Below are 21,391 nucleotides of genomic sequence, written 5' to 3' on the forward strand. Positions count from 1 at the left end.
CTGTGGATCTTCCTCACAATGCCTTCCTCTTGAGCCTACTCAAATTTGTATTAACACACAATTATTTTGTGTTTGATTTTTAATTTTACAGGCAGGTATCAGGCACCGCGATGGGTGCCCGCTGTGCTCCTTCGTTTGCCAACCTATTCATGGGTTGGTGGGAGGAGACCAGCGTGTACCCGTCACGGGCCTTCAAAGAGAATATTTTGTATTGGTTCCGTTTTATAGACGATGTTTTCTTTATTTGGATGGGCTCGAGGGAGGGTTCTGAGGAATTTCTACAGATGTTGAACAATAACTCATTAAATATTCATCTAACCTTCCAAATGTCCTTGTCTACAGTGGAATTCCTGGACCTAAGGCTTATTCGCCAAGAGGACACCATCTATACCGACCTTTTCCGTAAGAGTACGGCTGCTAATGGACTTCTGGACTATAAGAGCTTCCACCCTCATCATCTGAAGAGAAATCTACCGGTTGGACAATTTTATAGGATCCGACGAAATTGTACTCGACAAAGTGACTTCAGCTCCCAGGCTAAATCTCTCTCAACACGCTTACGGGCAAGAGGATATCCTAGATCCATTGTCACAAATGCCCTACAGCGTACTAAATCCATCCCTAGAGAAAACCTGTTACAACCAACTAAAAAGCACTCAGATGATAGTCTTAGATTCATCATGACATTTCACAATCATTGGAACTATGTCTCAGAATTATTCAAACAACACTGGGACATTTTAAAGACTGATCCCAAGGTAGCAGATCTCCTTCCAATACGTCCCTTACTGACGGCAAGACGAGCACCTAACCTACGGGACTCACTCTCTAGGAGCCACTTTGTTAGGCCAACAATGAGATTGGGTAGAGGCCTCACTTTAAGAGGAATGTACCCATGTGGGGACTGCAATATTTGCCCATTTGTGAGTAGGGGCTCCTCTTTCACTAACCCTGGAGATGCATCAGTGCATGCTCTCAGGGACTATATGAATTGTAGGACAATGAATTTGATCTATGTGATTGTATGTTCTTGCCCTAAGGTATATGTGGGGCAGACCTCGCAAGAGTTACGCAAATGAATTCAGCAACATATTTCAAACATCAATTGTGCCAGACAGGACCTGTCTAAGGGCAAAAATATCTCCACGGTTGCTATGCACTTTTTACAAGTACACTCCAGTAGTACCCATGGCTTACGGGTGCAGGGGCTGCAAAAGGTTCCGAATAATTTTCGGAAAACTGATCGACAGGGAGAACTTCTCAGACTAGAGGCCCGCTGGATATACCAGTTGGGATTGGTTTCACCGGGATGCCTCAATGAGGACCTTCTATATACGGGCTTTCTGTTGCCTTGAAATTATTTTTTGACATCCATATTGTAAAAATATTTAAGGTGTTAAACACCGGCGGTAATAACACTGACCCAATCTCTATAGTGAACAGTAGGTAAGTATCGGGGATATTGGGTGATACCGCTAAAAACTACATAAAAGACTGGGGGGGCTTCTAGCCACTGATTTAGGGACTTTTTTGCATATTTAACTGTTCAGTATATTATATCCATGTTATGGATGTTTACCATTATGCATGTCCTGCTTTAAAGCTATATTTTAGGTGAGGACTCAACCTGGGTGATTGAGTTTTCATTACTATATGCAGTGTTGGTGCAGTTTTGTATAAGCATTCTGGTAGTTGTGGCTTATTATTGATAAGCTTATACGTGTTAAAGGACTCGATTGCCAAACCTGCATGAGGTTATGCCCCATCATGTGTGGCCGCAAAATGGCAATAATCAAGCGCCGTGGCTGTGCCCGCAGTGACGGACTTGTCACTATTACTGTGGATCGGGCGGATGGCCGATCACACTGCGCATGCGCCGCCTGTCCACCTTCAGCGCGGCTTGGTTGGTATCCAGGATACCAACTACATCAGCACAGAGCATGCGCTGTTGCTGATAGAAGGGTGTGTATGTAATGGTGATGGGGCTGGAGAGTCCCAGCGCAGGCGCAGATTGATGTTTACACATCCAGCTGGGATCTCACGTGATGACCGTCTTGATTGACAAGTGCAGACACAGGGGCGGGCTTCTTGTGCGCAGTGGCTGCGGTCATTGGAGTAGCGCACAAATGGATGTTGCTCTGGATATGAGGTACAGGTGCCTGCTGATTACATGTTGGCTTAGTGAAAACCTTGGCACTGGATTAGGGCTGTTTCTCATTTGATCATGTTGATCTGACTTGACCCTGATGGACTGATCCACAGGCTGATGACTGCCGCACACAGGTGCCGGCAACCATCAGCTAAAGAAGTAAGAGCACTTATACTGTGTATACCCGACAGGACTATTGCTTTAATACTTCCCCTGACGAAGCTACCAGGAGTAGCGATACGCGTTGGGAGCCAGCGGGCTCCTCCTCTCCTAGTGAGTATTACAGCTTCTTTATTTAACTGTGTCATGGGCAGTGCATGTTGTAGGTATTCCGGTGGGGAAACCCTCATTAGCAATACACAGGAACATGGGCTTAATAACTTTAGCTGACAGAAATTTCAACATTATCTTTGTTTTTTTCCAGTAAGTATATTTATTGAAATTTTGAACAGGAAAAACAATAAAAAGAATCATTACAATGTCCAGAGCTATACATTACGCCTCTGAGAACACAGCACAAGTGTAGTTGAACAAGGACTCTGGCACATAAAAGGTACATGCTTCTCATCTTGAGAATCACCTCAGGACATGGACCTTATATACAGAATACAGAACCTGTAAGAAAAGCAATTGTAGAGATAGGCGAAAAGGAAAGAAAGAGAAAAAGAGAGAAGAAAAAAAGGGGGGGGGGGAAGGGGGGGGAATGGGAGTAAGGAGGGAGGGGGGGGGGGGTTAAGGAAGACCCAGCAATGTACACGCACACGTATTGAGAATTATAAGTATGTACGCAGCCAAGTCAGGAACCCCGTGCTCTCCTTGAAGGATTGCCAGAGGAACCAGGTGCGTCCCTGGTCATATGCAGCATCACCATCACCCGCCACCAGCGACTCCAGACGATGTAATCTATCCATTTCAGCTATCCATTCCTCCGTGGAGGGGACCTCAGTGGACCTCCAATGTCGGGGAATAACTGCCCTGCCGGCCGGAAAGTGAGAGCAGATCACAGCGGTGACGTCACCGCTGCGCTCTGCTCTCACTGTACGGCCGGATCTCAGTCAGAGCAGGAAGCGGACGGCAAGGGACCTGACGGACATCAGATGGTGAGCATGTACGGTTTGTTTTTTTTTACTTTTACGCTGGTAACCACGGTAAACATCGGGTTACTAAGCGCGGCCCTGCGCTTAGTAACCCGATGTTTACCCTGGTTACCCGGGGACTTCGGCATCGCTCCAGCGCCGTGATTGCAACGTGTGACCGCAGTCTACGACGCTGGAGCGATAATCATACGACGCTGCGACGTCACGAATCGTGCCGTCGTAGCGATCAAAATTGCACTGTGTGACAGTACCCTTAGGGTCAAAGACCAACCCTTCCACTGATCCACCGTCTGGGCGGCAATCTTAAGTCTGCCCTCCCAGTTTTGCTGGGGATAGTCCCCCGGGCCGAAACTGATGCCTAATATTTTTGCTGTGGCCTGAGGCCCTGGAAGGGTGTCCGGGAGATCAAAACTTGGATCTCCCCCTCCCAGCCAGAGACTCTCACACTTGTCCCGGTTGATCATAGACCCGGATGCCACCGAGTAGCGTTCAACCTCAGACATCACCCAATCTGCCTCCTCTCTCGAGGATACAAAAAGGGAAACATCGTCAGCGTAAGCCACTACCCTCAAGGCGGCCTCTGGCTCCACCTGGTCCATCCTGACTCCCACCAACGGTCCACGCTCCACCCTCCTTAAAAGGGGGTCGATCGCAAACACATATAACAGTGGGCTCAGAGGACAGCCCTGGCGGACACCAGACCTCACCTCAAAAGGGTGTCCGACCCAACCGTTCACGAGTGGAAAAGTCTCTGCCCCTTTGTATAAAACTCTCAACCAATCAACAAACCTCCCAGGCAGACCATACCTCAGAAGGACGGACCAGAGGTACTCATGGTTAACCCGGTCAAAGGCCTTCGCCTGGTCTAAGGACAGCAAGTACCCCTTCCAATGACCTACCCTGCCCTGCTCCACTGCCTCCCGGACACCGAGCACAGCACTAAATGTGCTGCGGCCTGGAACAGAGCAGTGCTGGGCCCCCGAGAGGAGTCGGGGCGCAAACTGCACCAACCGATTAAAAAGCACCTTTGCCAGAACCTTTCGGTCCGTATTGAGAAGCGCTATGGGACGTCAATTCTCAATACGGGACGAGTCTTTACCCTTTGACAGGATAACCAGGGCTGACTTCCTCATTGAACTGGGCAGAATGTCCGAGGAGAGGCACTCATTAAACACCTCAGTCAAGAGGGGGACCAAAGAGTCCCTAAAAGTCTTGTAGAACTCGGATCTTAAGCCATCCGGACCGGGTGACTTTTTGGGCCGGAGCCCATCAATCGCCCGTCTCACTTCCTCTTCCCTGATTGCTTCGGCCAAAACATGAAGAGAGGGGTCATCCCCTGGCTCAGGGATGGTTTCAGTCAGGAAAGCCGACATCTCATCCCGATCAGGATCCCTCCTCCCCAAGAGGTGCAAGTAGAAGGATCTAACCACCTCCAGGATCCCTGATTTGGATCTGTTCAGGGACCCCGTACTGTCAATCAGTCCTCTCACCATCTTACAATTCAGCGGTAGCTCCCGAAATCCCTCTCAAAAACCAAGGATGTGTGCCTATCGTACTGGCACCCCTTGAGCAAGGTCTTCACCCTGGAGATTTCCTCTCGGTCTCCTCCAGTCGAGACGAGCTGCTCGAGTTTCCTCCCCAGTTCCCGATACAGGCGGTACCTGTTCAGGCCCCTGAGGCTCGAGAGCTGACGGAAGAACCTTGCGACCCTTCTTTTGAAGATCTCCCACCACTCAGACTTACTGCTACAAAGACCCAAGAGAGGTACCTAGCTTTGAAGAAATTCCTCAAAGGACTGTCTTACTTCCGCCTCTTCCAGAAGGGACGAATTCAGCTTCCATAGGCCTCTCCCCATCCGGGGGGTCTCTGTAACATTCAAAGTAAAGAAAATGAAACAGTGATCGGAGAACTCCACCTCAACAGCGGACACTGCAGAAGAGACGGCTTCCTCCTTTAAAAAAAAACTATCTATCCTAGACCTACTGTTTCCCCTAAAAAAGGTGAAACCCCCGTGACCTGGGGTGTGCCGGATGTGGACATCCACCAGGCGAGCTTCGCTTACTATGCTATTCAAGGCTACGCTATCATAAGCCAGCCGGTCTCCGGGGCCTCCCCTATCACGGAGTCTGGTTACAGTATTAAAATCCCCACCGAAGACCACCTGCCGGCTCGTAAAAAGATAGGGCTTGATCCTCAGGAAGAGACATTTACGGTCCCACTTAGATTGCGGGCCATAGATATTGATGAGCCGAAGCTCCTGTCCCCTCATGAAGACGTCAAGGACCAAACATCTCCCCATTTCTACCTCGATCACCAGTCTGCATTCCACCTCCGTGGTCTTAAAAAGGACCGCTACCCCGCTATACGGCTCGGCTGCAAGAGACCAGTATGAGGGCCCACTCCTCCATTCCCTCTTTGCTTTGTAGATGGACCCCAGGTCCGTTAGTCTGGTCTCCTGCAAAAATAAAATATCAGCCTCAACCCGGGTGAAAAAATCAAAGGCCGTAAATCTAGCCGTATCTGACTTTATGCTGGCGACATTAATCGACGCCAGAGTCAACGGGGTAGGTCCCGCCATCATGGGTGATTGAGTTAGATGGCCTGTTTTTTAACCGTACCCCCTGATTTCCTCTCCCCCTATGAGGAGGAGCCCGACTCACCCCTCCTCTTTAAAGACACCGAGGTGTCCATATCCTTCTTTACAGCACTGAACTTCCCAGAAATAGATTCCTCGCCCCTGGACCCCGAGGTAGTCCCCCCCTCCAGAGGAGTGTGAATCCCCCGGAGGACAGACCTCACCACTCCCCGAAGGCACCCCAGATGTTGCGTCCGGCCCCTCACCCTCGACCTCCGACACAGCAAAGTCATCGAGGGCTTGGAACCAATTGGAGAGGGGGATCGGAAGGGAGTCGGTGAGCCTTTCCGTAGGCACCCTAGTGGCCAGGGGGGGGCTTAGATTTCTCAGCCTTGTTCTTCCTCTTCTTCCGACTCTTACCGGTACGATTGTGACCCTTTTTTTAGGCTGCTCCACCACCTCTTCATCCAGACTTTCATACTGGGAAGAGTTATCAGAAGCAGCCAACTCCTCCCTCTCCATCCTCCAGATCTCCTTGCTCACCGCCTTTTCCCCCAGGGCCTCAGAGGCTTCGGCTGCCGCCTCCAGGGTGGGGGCAGTCATCACCCCAGTTGCCTGAGGCTTATCCTGCCCCCTGCCCTTATGGCACCTCACCTGTTGCCATTGGTGGGCATATGTACCAGCCTCGCCTTTCCTCACTGACCCCTCAGCTCCCCTCACGCCTCCACCCTCAGCCCCAGCAGAAGTTGCACCACCGGGGACCCCCCCTTGGCTCCCCCCTGCCAGGCCAGAGATGGTGCTGGAAAAGGAACGGGGGCAGCTGCTATACGGGTGACCTAGGTCACCACACAGGTGACACCTAATGTCCCCACAGGCTGCGGCAAGATGGCCTACCCCGCACCTGTGGCAGACCTTCGGTTGCCCCTGGTAGAAGATCTGGATTCTGTCCCTCCCCAGAAATGCTGAGGAGGGGATGTGGGTGACCGTACCTCCTGAAACCTTCAACTTTACCATGAAGGTCCAGCCCCCTGACCAAATGCCAAACTCGTCCCTATTTTTTTTAGGGACCTCGGTGCCTTCCCCATAACGGGAAAGTCACGTCATTATGTCGACCCCAGAGAGGGACTCGTTACTTGTCAGAACGGTCACCCTCTTTACACTATTTTGGTGAGACACCGCCTGCACGGCAGTCTCGCCAGCCGGGCACCCCCTTTGCCAGTTCGAAATTCGACCAGAAAAGCTCCAAGCCCTCTGGCCGAACAAAACTGACATCGAAGAAGGAGGTGCCAAACGGATGAATCAGGGCAAAGATGTCCATCGCCCTGAAGTCCATCTTCAGAAGGAGCTCCACAACCCTCGCCCTTGGCGGGCACACTTCACTGCCCCTCCACCGAAGACGGACCACATTCCGCCTGGCCACCTCCTGCCCGGCTGTCGGGAGGGACCAAACTGTTTCCCCTTCCCTTTTATCTTGGAAGGCAGCCAGGCCGTGTCTATCCAGCCAAAAGGCCAAGTCCACCACTCTTCCCTCTACTTCGATCGTCCGTTCTCCCTTTTTGAGGGCCTCCAGGAAACGGCGCCGCAAGACGCTATCCCTGAGGTCCAGAGGCGAGGAAACCCCCTGACTAGACCCCGAGGCTCCAGCCCCCCCCCCCCGAATAACTCAGAGAACCTGTGGCTGGGGGGGCAGATGGACCGGCCCCCTTCCCCCTTCTCCAACTACCATCAGACACCGTACTCACACTTGCCACCCTATTCACACTTGCCACCTTAGACGCACTGGCACTCGCATCCTCAACCACAGACGCTTCCATACCCGCACCCTCCTCATCCACTCCATCAGTCACCCCACTCTCACTCACGTGCACACTGGGGTCAATATTATTTTGCCTCACCTTTTGGGTATTTCCAGGTTCTGTTTCCCCACTGCTACCGCCACCTACTGGTGGCATCTTCCCTGCTGGGGGGTTTGGCACACACAGCGCTTGTGTCCCTTTAAGAGTCACGCTGCCATAGGTTTTAAGCAGCACTGCCTGACTTTCCACCGCAGCAGGCACAGAGCCTCCTCCCCCACTGGCAGGTAGGAAGCCAGGTGCAGACCCGCCTCCAGCTCCATCCTGCTTTGTCACCAGAGGCCCCACTGCAGGTAAGCCCCCAGACTTAGGGGACCCCGCCAGGCAGGCGCCCTTGCTGCTGTCTGCTGCAGCTGCAGTCCCTGCTCCATTGCTGACAGTAGCTAAGACCATTTTTTTTATTTTCCTTGGGAAGCCACGCCCCCAGCCTCTAGCCGCACAGCTATCCAAAGCTGCTCCTACATGGGCAGCGGGTGCCGAGGAGGCCACGCCCCCTGAGACCAGCCGCAGCGGGACCCCCAGAGCCGACCCAGAGCTGGATCCACCCCCAGGAATCCCCCCAGCAGTACGAGTCCCCTGGGGCACAGCGCCCCTCACCACCACACCCTGGACCACAAACAGCCTGGCCACAGCAACTCCAGCAGCCGGCCCCAGGCTAGGCCAATCCCCCTCAGCATCCACCAGCGGCGGTGCCCCCAATGCAGGAGGCCCCGACTTCACCACAGACCCCGCCAGGGGAGCCCCCACCATTTTCTTTTTATGAGCCGGTTCTGCCGGAGCCGCAGGCCCCTCCCTCTTTACTTTACTAGGTGCCTGGGTCCCCAGAAGCGATCGTTTTAGCGGATCCGTAAGTGGGGGACCCAGACACCCCAGCGCTCACCGCCAGAGATGCGGTCCCGGCTGTCACTCTCCTGCCCACCTTCCACATCATGCTCCATATCAGACACATCACTACCCCCTCCGTTACCACAAACAGAGGCAGCGCCCTGCGTGTCATGGCCTGTAATCTCCTTGCTCCCTCGCTGCGAACCCACATCAGAGGCCAAGCCGGGGTGGGTAGCGGGTGCTGCACAGCGGGATCGGGGGGCCCCAGAGAGGGGGACATACACAAATTTCTGCACAGTAGATGTTTTCTTCTTATTCCATTTCTTAGCCTTTCTCTTCATCCCCCTCCTGGTTGCCTCGTCCTCGCAGATCTCACCCCCGAACCTCAGCTGGTTAAAACGGACCGGGGACTCGATCTGCCGGATCTGCTGCATGATGAGGCAGCCCCCCTCACTGCTGCTACTACCACCATCCTCATCCTCCCCCTTGCTCCCGCTGTCCCGTGAAGGGCCAGAATCTGACGGGAGAGCCACCTGCTCGGGGGCTATCCCGCTATACGACGCCTGGAGATCTCTTACCAGGCCACCAGGCGGTGGGTAGGGCACGACCTCCTCCTCGCATTCCTCTTCCTCATCATCCTCCTCCACCACCTGGCCGGAGCTCCGTGACCCCTCCGGTGCCCCACCGGTCATGGCTCTGAACCGGTCATCATTTTCCAACTTTTCACGGAAGGGCCCGCTGCCATCCAGGATCTCTCATCTCCGGCTTTCCAGGTCTTGTATGGATTTTTTGATCTTCTTGACCGCGGCGGATATCTCGGCCTTATTATTACCGGAGGCCCTGTCAGACCTCTCCTTAGCTACCCTCAACTCCCCCAGAGGGATTTTAGCTTCCTTGACGCATCCTCATACTCGCAGAGGTGCGCATGGATGCGGGAACCATAGCCCACGGCGGATTCTCTAGCCGCCTTGGTGCCCCAACCAAGGGACACTGCTGCAGCACCCCTGCTCGTACCAGGCCTACCTCCGGGGGAAGGAGCCGCCGCGGCCTCAGGGGTCCTACAGGTCTTCATGTTGGATCCCTTGCCTGTTCCTTGACCAGATCTTGTGACCCTAGCCGGAGTTGGAGTCCTCCCACTCCCCCACCGGCTTGGACCGGGAGGTGGGAGCCGGGGGCCCAGCCCCGGAGGCCAGACTCAAAATGAGCCTTCTTTCCTGGGAAGGGGGCAGACAAAAAGTCCTGGATGAAAAACTTTACCTCCCTTCCCAGGAGCTCTCTCTAGGCAGCACACACAGAGCACACGGCAAGCAGGCTCCGCCTCTTCCTGTATGACACTCCAGAGCTGCACTCACTATTCTGCTGGTGCAGTCACTGTGTACATACATTACATTACTGATCCTGGGTTACATCCTGTATTATACCCCAGAGCTGCACTCACTACTCTACTGGTGCAGTCACTGTGTACATGCATTACATTACTGATCCTGAGTTACATCCTGTATTATACACCAGAGCTGCACTCACTATTCTGCTGGTGCAGTCACTGTGTACATACATTACATTACTGATCCTGAGTTACATCCTGTAGATCTTTTATTATAAAAATGAAAAACATAACAACAATAATAGCAGAAAACATAACAAAAATATTAGCCAGAAAATAATCAATATACTGAATACTGGTCCAGCCGCTCATTCTCTCCTCTCACACATATTATACAGTATATACAGAACAATAACTACTTTGATTTTCAGGTCCGGTCACCAAACAAAATAATAAATAAAATAAACAATGGCAAACAGACTATATACATTAACTTTTTTTTTCTTTTTAGTTTTAAATAAAATAACTACAAATATATACAATACTACAAGCTATCCTCCATTCCCAACCCCCCGCACTGACCTGAGAGCTGGTCCTGCGTCTCATGCCTGAGTCCATGTCCAACGTCCATAGGCCAGATCAGGCAGTGCCAGTTTTTCCCCCAAACAACCCAGTGTCCCATAGTCCCACAAGATAAACCCACCTCCCCCCCTTTCCCACCACCCAACCTAACACCTACACCCAAATCTATATCCCCATATACAATATATACAATATATACAGCAGCACACACCACAATAATCACAACTCACGAAGCCCAAGTTCGGCGCCTGCAGCCCTACATCACTGTATAATCAAACAAAACAAAAATCTACAGTGTCAGCATCAGCCCACCACCAGGAAAGGAGATGACCAGACTAGGGCACACTAAAAGAAAAGCCCCTCCAGAGGAGCGCGGCCCTCCGTGCGCCCAGTCTCCCATACTCCAGAGAGCGCACCTTCACCACGTCACCGAGTATGGTCCTAAACACATCGTCCACTGGGAGGATTTTTCGTTGCGTCGATACTAAGCACCGTGCGTTCCACGTGTGATACCTAACCACTGCGCTAACTAGAAATAAGGTGCAGCGGTCCCGACCACCCAGGTCTCCGAATGCTCCATAGGCCCATTCCGCATAGGAGAGACCGGCCAGCCGAGACCAGCCAATGAAGGCGCCCACCCTGTTGTACACCTCTGTGTTGAAGGGACAATGAAGCAGGAAGTGGTCCATGCTTTCCAGCAAGGTACCACAATGCTCCCGAGGACAATTCCTGTCCTCAGAGCTCCTACACTTCAGATTGTCCCTCACACACAGTTTCCCATGGAAGCAGCGCCAAGCCAAGTCCCAAAACTTCGAGGGGATCCTGATAGAATTCAAAAGATGCAAACCCACCCCAAGATCCCGACTTGGGCAGTCCCTGAGCGCCAGAGGCCTCTGGAAATGGGTCAAAAGAACCCTACTGTCAAGTAGTTTCCTTGGCAGAGTCCTGATCTCCCACATTCCCAGACCCCACCGACGAATTACCTTCAGAACCAAGGTAGCGTAAGCCGGAAGATGTCCATGCGGTGTGCGAAGATCCTTCACTTGCCCTCCTGTCTCCCATTCCTGGAAGAAAGGCTGAAACCATCCCCTACAGGAGAATACCCACGGAGGAGCCCTCTCTTTCCAGAGGTTTGCGATATTGATCTTAATGAAGGTATCCACAAGGAATACCACAGGGTTGACCATACCCAACCCTCCTAGTCTCCTCGTACGGTAAGTAACCTCCCTCTTGACCAGGTTCAGTCTATTCCCCCATAACAGTTGGAAGAACAAACTGTAGACCCGAGTCCAGAGAGATTCCGGCAAGATGCACACACTGCCCAGATAAATCAGTAAAGGGAGCAGGTAAGTTTTGATCAGGTTTACCCTTTCCCTTAGGGTCAAAGACCAACCCTTCCATTGGTTCACCTTCTGAGTGGCGATCTCTAGCCTGCTGTCCCAATTTTGTTTGGGGTAATCCCCCTGGCCAAATTCGATGCCAAGGACTTTTGCAGAGACTTTGGGTCCTGGAAGGGTGTCCGGGAGATCAAAACCAGGATCTCCTCCTCCCAGCCAGAGACTCTCGCACTTATCCCGGTTGATCTTGGACCCGGATGCCTCCGAGTAGCGATCTACCCCTGACATCAGCCACCCTGCCTCCTCGTGAGAGGAAGCAAACACAGTGACATCATCGGCATACGCCACCACCCTCAGAGTGGCCTCCGGTGCTGCCTGATCCATCCCGATCCCGGCCAACGGTCCACGCTCCACCCTCCTAAGAAGAGGGTCAATCGCAAACACGTACAGCAGCGGGCTCAAGGGACAACCCTGGCGAACACCGGACCCAACCTCAAAAGAGCTACCAATCCAACCATTCACAAGCGGGAAACTCTCTGCCCCACTGTACAAGGTCTTGAGCCAATCAACAAACCCCCCCGGCAGGCCATATCTCAGAAGGACGGACCAGAGGTACTCGTGATTAACCCGATCAAACGCTTTTGCCTGGTCCAGTGACAGCATGTACCCCTTCCAGTGACCAGCCCTACCCTGCTCCACTGCCTCTCGGACACAGAGCACAGCATTAAATGTGCTGCGGCCTGGAACAGAGCAATGCTGGGCCCCCGAAAGGAGTCGGGGTGCAAATTTCACCAGCCGATTAAACAGTACCTTTGCCAGAACCTTCCTGTCTGCATTGAGAAGCGCTATGGGACGCCAATTCTCAATGCAAGACGGGTCCTTACCCTTTGACAAGATGATCAGAGCAGACCTCCTCATTGACTTCGGCAGAGTGCCCGAGGAAAGACACTCATTGAATACCTCAGTCAAGAGGGGAACCAAAACGTCCTTAAAGGTCTTATAGAATTCAGATGTTAAGCCATCTGGACCAGGCGATTTTTTGGGGGCAAGCCCTTCAATCGCCAACTGAACTTCCTCTTCCCTGATCATTTCTGTCAAAACGTCAAGAGAGGGGTCTACCCCTGGTTCGGGGACAGCTTCTGCCAGGAAAGCCGACATCTCATCCCAATCAAGATCCCTCTTCCCCAAGAGGTGCGAGTAGAAGGATCTGACAACCTCCAGTATCCCTGATCTGGATCGCCTCAGGGACCCCGTAGTGTCGACCAGTTCTGTAACCACTTTACTATTTACTGACATCTTGCAGTTTCTGTAAGGGTCGGGCGAGCGGTACTTCCCGTAATCCCTCTCAAAAACCAAAGATGCGTGTCTATCGTACTGACACCTCATAAGCAAAGATTTCACTCTGGAGATCTCCTCGCGGCTACCTCCAGTTGAGACAAGATGCTTGAGTTTCCTCCTCAGACCCTGATACAGGCGGTACCTGCTCAGACTCCTGAGGCTCGAGAGCTGGCGGAAGAATCTCGCCACCCTTTCCTTGAACATCTCCCACCACTCTGACCTACTACTACAAAGATCCAGTAAGGGTACCTGGCTCTGAAGAAAATCCTCAAAGGACTGTCTTATCTCCGCTTCTTCCAAGAGAGACGAATTGAGCCTCCAAAAGCCTCTTCCCATCCGGAGGGTCTCTGTAACATTCAGAGAAAACAAAATTAAACAGTGGTCGGAGAACTCCACCTCAACAACAGACACTGCTGAAGAGACAGCTTCCTCCTTTAAATAAAACCTATCTATTCTGGACCTACAGTTACCTCTATGATAGGTGAACCCCTCGTGGCCTGGGGTGTGCCGAATGTGGACATCCACCAGGCGAGCCTCACTAGCTATACTATTAAGGGCGACGCTATCGTAAGTCAGCTTGTCTCTGGAACCTCCTCTATCTCGGGGCCTCGTGACAGCATTGAAGTCCCCTCCAAAGACAACCTGCCGACTTGTAAAAAGGTAGGGCTTGATCCTCATAAAGAGACACTTCCGGTTCCACTTAGATTGGGGACCATAGATGTTAATGAGCCGGAGCTCTTGTCCCTTCATGAGGACATCTAAGATTAGGCACCTCCCCATTTCTAACTCAATAACCCGTCGGAATTCCACCGGTGCGGTAAAAAGGACCGCCACTCCGCTATACGGCTTGGCTGCAAGAGACCAATAGGAGGGCCCGAGTCTCCACTCCCTCTTAGCTTTAAACACATCTGCCATGTTTGGCAGCCTGGTCTCTTGCAAAAAGAAAATGTCAGCTTCAACCCGGCTGAGAAAATCAAAGGCCGCAAATCTAGCTGTATTTGACTTTATGCTGGCGACATTAATGGACGCCAGCGTCAACGGAGTGGGTTCCGCCATCATTGGTGATTGAGTTAGATGGCTTTCTTTTTCCCACTCCCCTTATCCTCTGCCTCAGAGGAGGAATCCTTCCCCCTCTTTAATGACATGGAGGTATCCATTTCCACGCGTTTTTTATTTTTTTCGTCCTCGTCTCCGGACTCTGGGCCAGTCCCTCCCTCCAAAGATATTATGTTCCCAGAAGGAGGAGACTCGGCGCCCCCTGTGAGCCCAGCCGAAGCCAGAACCTCACCCTCAGCTTCCCCCTCAGAGGAAGAGATGTTTTCAAGGGCTTGGAACCGGTTAGAAAGACCAACCAGAGGGGAGTCGGTTTTTCCTTCCTTAGGTACCTTGGTCAGAGTGAGAGAAGATTTTTTTTTTTCTCCCTTCTTTCTCTTCTTTTTGGTGCCGAGCTTACGCTTGTCCTCTAGCCACTGCCTATTATCCTCATCCATACTTTCATAATGGGAGGACTCTGAGGCAGTGGCATTCTCCTCCCTGTGGATCCTCCTGACCTCCTCATCCAACTCATCATCCCTTGGGGCCTCAGCAGCAAGACTGGCATCAAGGACAGGGGCCGCCCCAGTAGCCCGAGGCTCGCCCAGCTCCCTATCCTGTCTGCGCTTGTCTAGACGCCTTAGCTGGGCAGGCGTCTTTTTATTGCTTTTCTTCCTTGGCCCCTCAGCGCCCTCACCCTTGCTAGTCCCTTCCCCAGCAGAATCAGCCTCACGGCTTTCTCCCACCGGGGTCACGACTGCGTTAGCGAAGGAGCGAGGACAACGGCTGAATGGGTGACCTATCTCACCACACAGGTGGCACCTAATCTCCACACAAGATGCAGCAAGATGGCCGACATCCCCACACAATGCACACTTCTGCACAGTGCAGTTTGCGCTGAAGTGTGTGGGGTCGCCGCACCTGTGACAGAGCTTCGGTTGCCCCTGGTAGAAGACCAGGATACGATCCCTACCCAGGAAGGCAGATGATGGTATGTGGGCAACCGTACCACCTGAACGCTTAAGTTTTACCATAAACGTCCAGGCCCCTGACCAGATACCAAACTCGTCACGGTTTTTCTTTGGCATCTCCACTACCTCTCCATACCGGCCAAGCCACGTCATGATGTCATAACAAGAAAGCGACTCGTTACACGTCATCACGGTCACTTTCTTGACTTGATTTTGGCGAGACACCGCCTGAACGGCAAAGTGTCGCCAGCCGGGCTCATTTTTTGCCAACTCATAGTTCGACCAGAAAAGTTCAAGCCCCTCCGGCCGAACAAAGCTGACATCAAACTCAGGTGTGGAATAGGGATGTATCAAGGCGTAGATGTCAATCGCCTTGAAGCCCATCCTCAGCAGGAGCTCCACAACCTTCGACCTTGGAGGACATGCATCACTGCCCCTCCACCGAAGACGGACCACATTCCTACGCACACTACCCGGCCCGGCTGTTGGGAGGGACCACACTGTATCCCCCCCTCTTTGCTCTCGGAAGGCCCCGAGGCCATGCCTCTCTATCCAGAAGGATAGATCAACCTCTCGACCCTCTACCATTAGTGATCTCTCTCCCCTCTTTAGAGCCTCCAGGAGACGCCGTTGCAACATGCCGTCCCCAGAGCCCAGAGACGAGGAGGACGCCCTATTTCCCCCGGAGGTGACAGCGGCATAACTCCTGAAAGGTGCTGCCACCACCGGGGGGGGCAACCGGACCAGTGACCACATCCACACCAACAGCATCACCATTACCCACCTCCATAACCTCCTCACCCTCTACCAAACCAGCAACCACACCACTAGGCAAAGACTTTTCCTCATCCATACCCACCACCACATTCACTCCTGCTGGACCAGTGACAACAGGGGGTGACATTTTGGCCTCCGCATCATCAGGCACAAGGGGCTGAGTCTCCTCCACAGAACTGGAGGTGACCTCACCCCTGGTTTTATGTGTGCCCTCCGCATCATCAGTTGATATTTTCCGCTGCTTCATGGTTGCTACCAGGCGCCGTTGATCTTTAGCTCCTGTGAGGCACCGCTGATCCTTAGCATCAGGATCTTGTTGACCAGCGGCGCCAACACAGAACAGGACTTTGGTGGGAGGACCGGAACGCCCCGCCCCGGTAACCCCCTCACACTGCCGCCGCTTCTCAACTAAGTGATCAGCGGCAACAGCATTCAGGGGCACCGAGGCTACCGGAGCTGCCCCTGACACCGGGCTGCTCCCCCCTCCCACTGGGGAGCGCACCACAGTATCGTGGCCTGATTTTTCGCCCGCCGCCGGGCCGCCCTCACTGTCCAGCCTCTCGGCTGATGCACCTGCTGCTACGTCCCAGCTACTACAAGCAGAGACGGAGCTCAGCGCCTCACTACCGTGCTTTGTAGTCTCCCCGCACCTTTGCACCGGATCCACAGCAGAACCCGGGCTGGGCAACGGGGCTTATACAGCGAGCTGACCCTGCAGCCAACTCAGGGGGTACAGGGAGGGGGGCATACACATAGCTTACCGCTTCCTGGAGCTTAGGTTTGATCTTCTTCACCTTTTTTTTCTTGCCCCCAGGTGCCTCCTCTGGCAAATCATCACCAAGATGGAAGTTCTGAAGGCACACTGGGGACTCCAGGAGCTTGATCTCTGCCATTAGTGCCCCTCCCTGGCCGATGTCACTGTCCTCCCCAGAGCCAGCAGAACTGCGACGAGATGTCATTGTCGCCTGTCCAGCAGGGAGCTCGCTGCACGTGGCCTGTGAGTGACTAAGCAGGCTGCCAGGTGGGGCTTTCTGCTGGTCATCCTCCTCCTTCTCATCATCATCATCATCATCATCCACCTGGCTCCCAGGCTGCAGCCCTATCTGCCTTTGCTCTCTGTTATCAGCCATTTCTCTGAATCGATCTTCATTTTGCAATTTTTCTTTAAATGGTCCACTTTTTTCTTGGATAAACGCTTTTCTCACCTCCAGGTCATTAATTTCAAGCTTCAGCCTCTTTACCTCAGCCTGGAATTGCATCTTCCTGGGTCTGGAGGCGCCTGCAGCTTTTGCGCTTGTGCAGCGCAGCTCCTCCCGGAGCCTTCTCAATCTCTTGCTTGCGTCTTCATACTCACGGAGGTGGCTCATGACCCGGGAGGCATAGGTGGACACAGACTCCCGGGGTCTCTGCAGCGCCCAACCCTCCTCAGTGAGGTCGGCCTCAACTCCGTGAGCACTCAGCTTTCCTCCGGAAGGGCCGTCATCCTGCACGCTAGCAGGCTTCTCCTCCATGGAAGCCTTGCGGCTTCTCTGGGTCTCTGCAGACCTGGGGAGAGTAGGAGCCACATTGCTGCGACTCCTGGTGGAGCGTCTCACCCCTGAATCCTCTGATGTGCAGGCTGGTTGCTGGTTCCTTCTGCCCCCCGCCAGCCTGGTCCGGGAAGCAGAAGCCTGGGACTTGGCTCCTTCACTCATCCCAGGAAACCCACTCACTCCCTGGGTAAGAGAGAGAGCAGGTCCCCGGGTGGAGAGGTGGTGGTTCTCAGGAGCTCAGGAGCACACAGCAGGTTCAGCAGCGACCGCACCCACAATCAGCACAGTGAGCAGCAGCTGAGCAGAGCTGCACCCACTATCCTGCTGGGGCAGTCACTGTGCACATACATTACATTACTGATCCTGGGTTACATCCTGTATTATACTCCAGAGCTGCACTCACTATTCTGCTGGTGCAGTCACTGTGTACATACATTACATTACTGATCCTGAATTACACCCTGTATTATACCCCAGAGCTGCACTCACTATTCTGCTGGTGCAGTCACTGTGTACATACATTACATTACTGATCCTGAGTTACCTCCTGTATTATACTCCAGAGCTGCACTCACTATTCTGCTGGTGCAGTCACTGTGTACATACATTACATTACTGATCCTGAGTTACATCCTGTATTATACCCCAGAGCAGCACTCACTATTCTGCTGGTGCAGTCACTGTGTACATACATTACATTACTGATTCTGAGTTACATCCTGTATTATACCCCAGAGGTACACTCACTATTCTGCTGATAAAGATAAGGAATGTAATTTACTTCTAGTATTATTCTGTATGGTTACATCTGTGTTGTGAGCAGAGCAGGGATATTTTTTATATTGAAAGATGAAATGTTTAAAATATAGTTTGTTATTTGTAAATATTATTATTTGCTGAAAATATTATTTTATTGAAACGAGAAGTAATAATGTGAACTATAAACCCCGGGGCCGGACAGCGGCATCAGGGGATGATCTGCAGATTGAATTCATGAATACGGAGCTGTCATCTCAGAAATGCAGCGATCATGATATAATAGTGAGTTATTTTCCTTTATTTTCTTCTGTGTCTTTTATGTTTTTAGAAGAAAGAAGGTGAATGTCACAATAATGTATCCTCATCAACATCACACAGAAGAACGGCATCAGCGGCCAGTGTCAGACAGGGGGCACCTCTCACAAATGTGGGGGGCAGCCTATAGAAGCCAATCAGGTCCGGAGTGCTCCTGTATATACTTCCTTGTGAATGTATCACTTGCAGACAGTACTGCCCGTAGCTTTTTTGACAGTTCTTCCTCTTTAAGGAGGCAGAAATAAGATGAGTTAGATACAAGTTGGCTGATGCTCATGTGGTGTCATCTCTTTCCTCAGAAACCCAATTACTCAGTATAAATCCCGTCAGTGCTCCGCATCTACGGTCCCGTTATTAAATTACTTGGAGAACCTCTCTGCAAGAAACGCTTTTAATCCATAGACGCTCATGCTCTTTTTATTAGATGCTTTGGCACAGGACGCTCCAGGGGAAGAAGCGTGGAGAATATATTACTATGCAGTGATCGTTAAGGGTCACTTAAAGGGAATGTCACTTGTGGGACATCTCAATAAGACACATTAATAGTTGTCTGGGTCTTGATCCTAAAAAACAAGCTGGAGCTAAATGTAGCCAGCAGCGCGCAGAATGCTGCGGACAGAGCTCGTAGTGGAAGATGTTTTTTATACCGGTGTTTTCTGCATGCATTTACCTATGTAAAGGTTTTTAGCAGGAGGATTTTGGAGCAGATTCTGCTCCAAAATCCAAGTGAAAAAACGCTTAAAATAATCTTGAAATGTATTCATTTACATGGGAAAATGTGTATAGCACGCAAAAATGCAACACGTCAATTATTGCGGCATTTCTGCTTGGAAAAACATAGAAAAAAACATTCACATTTGAATCCACTGTAAAAAAAAATGCCTCGTATACAAAAAATGCATCAAAGCATTCACCCAAAACCTTTGGATTTTACAGGCCAAAAAATCCACCTAAAAAACTGTATGTGAACACTGCTTTTGGCGTTTTATATTGCCGCAGTAATTGAATGGTCGCTTTCAATAAACTTTACATAACTCAATAGTATAAGTGAATATAACAAACTTTGCAATGTTTATTATCAGAGAAATCTGCTTCTCTTTCCAATTCTGAGCTACTTATTATTTATAGTTTACAAAAGAAAAACCCCCGTAAAACTTGTACTTTATTAAATAACAAAATGAAAAATACCCACAAAAGGGGCCCTACAAAATGAGTCAACCCAGAAGGGGAACAATTGATCCCCCAACAAAAATTATAGACTAATAAAAATTACAGTCAAAAACAGTATACATTGAAAAATACACGTGTAATACTTAGAATATAAGACAATAAGGATGATACACACGTGTATAATCTTATACTTAGTACCAAGGGTGTACAGATATACGTGAGATATCCCTAAAAACTGAAAAAAGCCCTATAGATGTACGCCTACCTAGATGCGGAGGTTGGCACCCTGAAAGAAAAATCGAGAATGGCGCCCCCGCTCGTGCGATGGCTATCCCTCATCTCCTATCTCCTCCCTATAAGGAATAGAATAAGAAAAGAAGGCCAGGTGGCTGGAAATATCATATGATCATATGTGATGTTCAATTAACAACATAACAGGCCCTCCCCTACAATGTGATGTTAGAACAGAGGATAGAAATTATGAGTAAATAAATAATACAATATCGTACATCTAGCAAAGATACGGTTTTCTGCAGCATACCAGTACCCTTAACACATATAGTACCAAGATATAAAAAATGAAATCATTCTGTGCTGGTTGACACTCCCACATCAATATGTGTTTGACCATGACATGTAAAGAACATGTATACGCCATGCCAAATGCCTGGATATGCCACTTATACCAATCCACTACAAGCAGCAGAACACAAAGTGCGATACATGCATATGAATAATAGATATAATGGTATACTCATCTGCTGCATTCATAATACACAAGTGGCTATAGGTCCAGATAAAGTGACTCCTTAGATGGCTGAAGGCGAAAAGAAGACTCTCGACGCGTTTCCACCACACATGGGTTCATCAGGAGAGACAAGTTGATAATATGGCAGTATGGAGTTGTCCAAAAAATAGGGCTTTTCTTTTGTAAACTGTTCCTTTCCCTTGTTGGATATATATACAATTTGTGAGCTTGTTCTACTTATTATTTATCCCTAATGCTGGATTCACAGACACAGTGCTCAGTACTGCTGTGTAATGCTTTTTATGCTTCGGCTTTCCAGTATTTGTATATGTAATGTCAGAGCTGGATTCACAGCTACATTGTGCAGTAGTGCTATGTAGTGTCTTTTTCTGTTTTTTAATAAGAGTTTATTTCACCCCAGAGCTTCACCACAGCTATAATATTCAGCACTGTTGTGTAATGTCCTCTAATCTGCTGCTTTTTAGTAAGTTGTCTCACTACAGTGATGGACTCACAGCTACAATGCTCAGTAGTGCTGTATAATGTCCTCTATGCTGTTGCTTTCTAGTAAATGCAATTCTCACTCCAGTGATAGATTCACAGCTATAATGCTCAGTACTGCTGTACAATGTCCCTTTTGCTGCTGCTTTCTAGCAAATGTTGATATCACCTCAATGATGGATTCCAAACTACAATGAATATATAATGTCTCATATGCTGCTATTTTCAAGTAAGCAAGTAAGTATTTATATGATCTCTGCAGATGGAGGATTCACAGCTACAATGGACAGCAGTGCTGTCAACTAATGTCCACTATGATGCTGCTTTCTAGTAAGTATTGATCTCAACTGGTTGTCAGGACTCTGAACATTTTTTATTACCTTTTGTGCATTACTGCCCTTTTCCAAGATGGCGTCTTTGGTCTCATGTGCACTGTGTCTTCCTGCTACAAAACTCCACCCCAGCCTTCAGTCTATGCTAGAGTATTCTGCCTTGCATCCAGCTCC

The 21,391-nt window shown here is 50.7% G+C and overlaps 1 long non-coding RNA gene across 2 annotated transcripts in view; it reads right to left on the bottom strand.

Moving 5' to 3' along the window:
- LOC143807332 (uncharacterized) overlaps positions 1-21,391 on the bottom strand; it is a 227,352-nt gene that overhangs the window by 178,477 nt on the left and 27,484 nt on the right. The window contains exon 2 of one of the 2 annotated variants that reach the window (XR_013221700.1): positions 13,330-13,427. The exons of the other annotated variant lie outside the window; for it this stretch is intronic. This is a non-coding gene — a long non-coding RNA (uncharacterized LOC143807332). The remainder of the gene's footprint in view (positions 1-13,329; positions 13,428-21,391) is intronic. 2 annotated transcript variants of the gene reach the window in all.

The sequence above is a fragment of the Ranitomeya variabilis genome, chromosome 2 (genome assembly GCF_051348905.1).
Source record: "Ranitomeya variabilis isolate aRanVar5 chromosome 2, aRanVar5.hap1, whole genome shotgun sequence".
In the NCBI taxonomy this organism is placed as follows: domain Eukaryota; kingdom Metazoa; phylum Chordata; class Amphibia; order Anura; family Dendrobatidae; genus Ranitomeya; species Ranitomeya variabilis.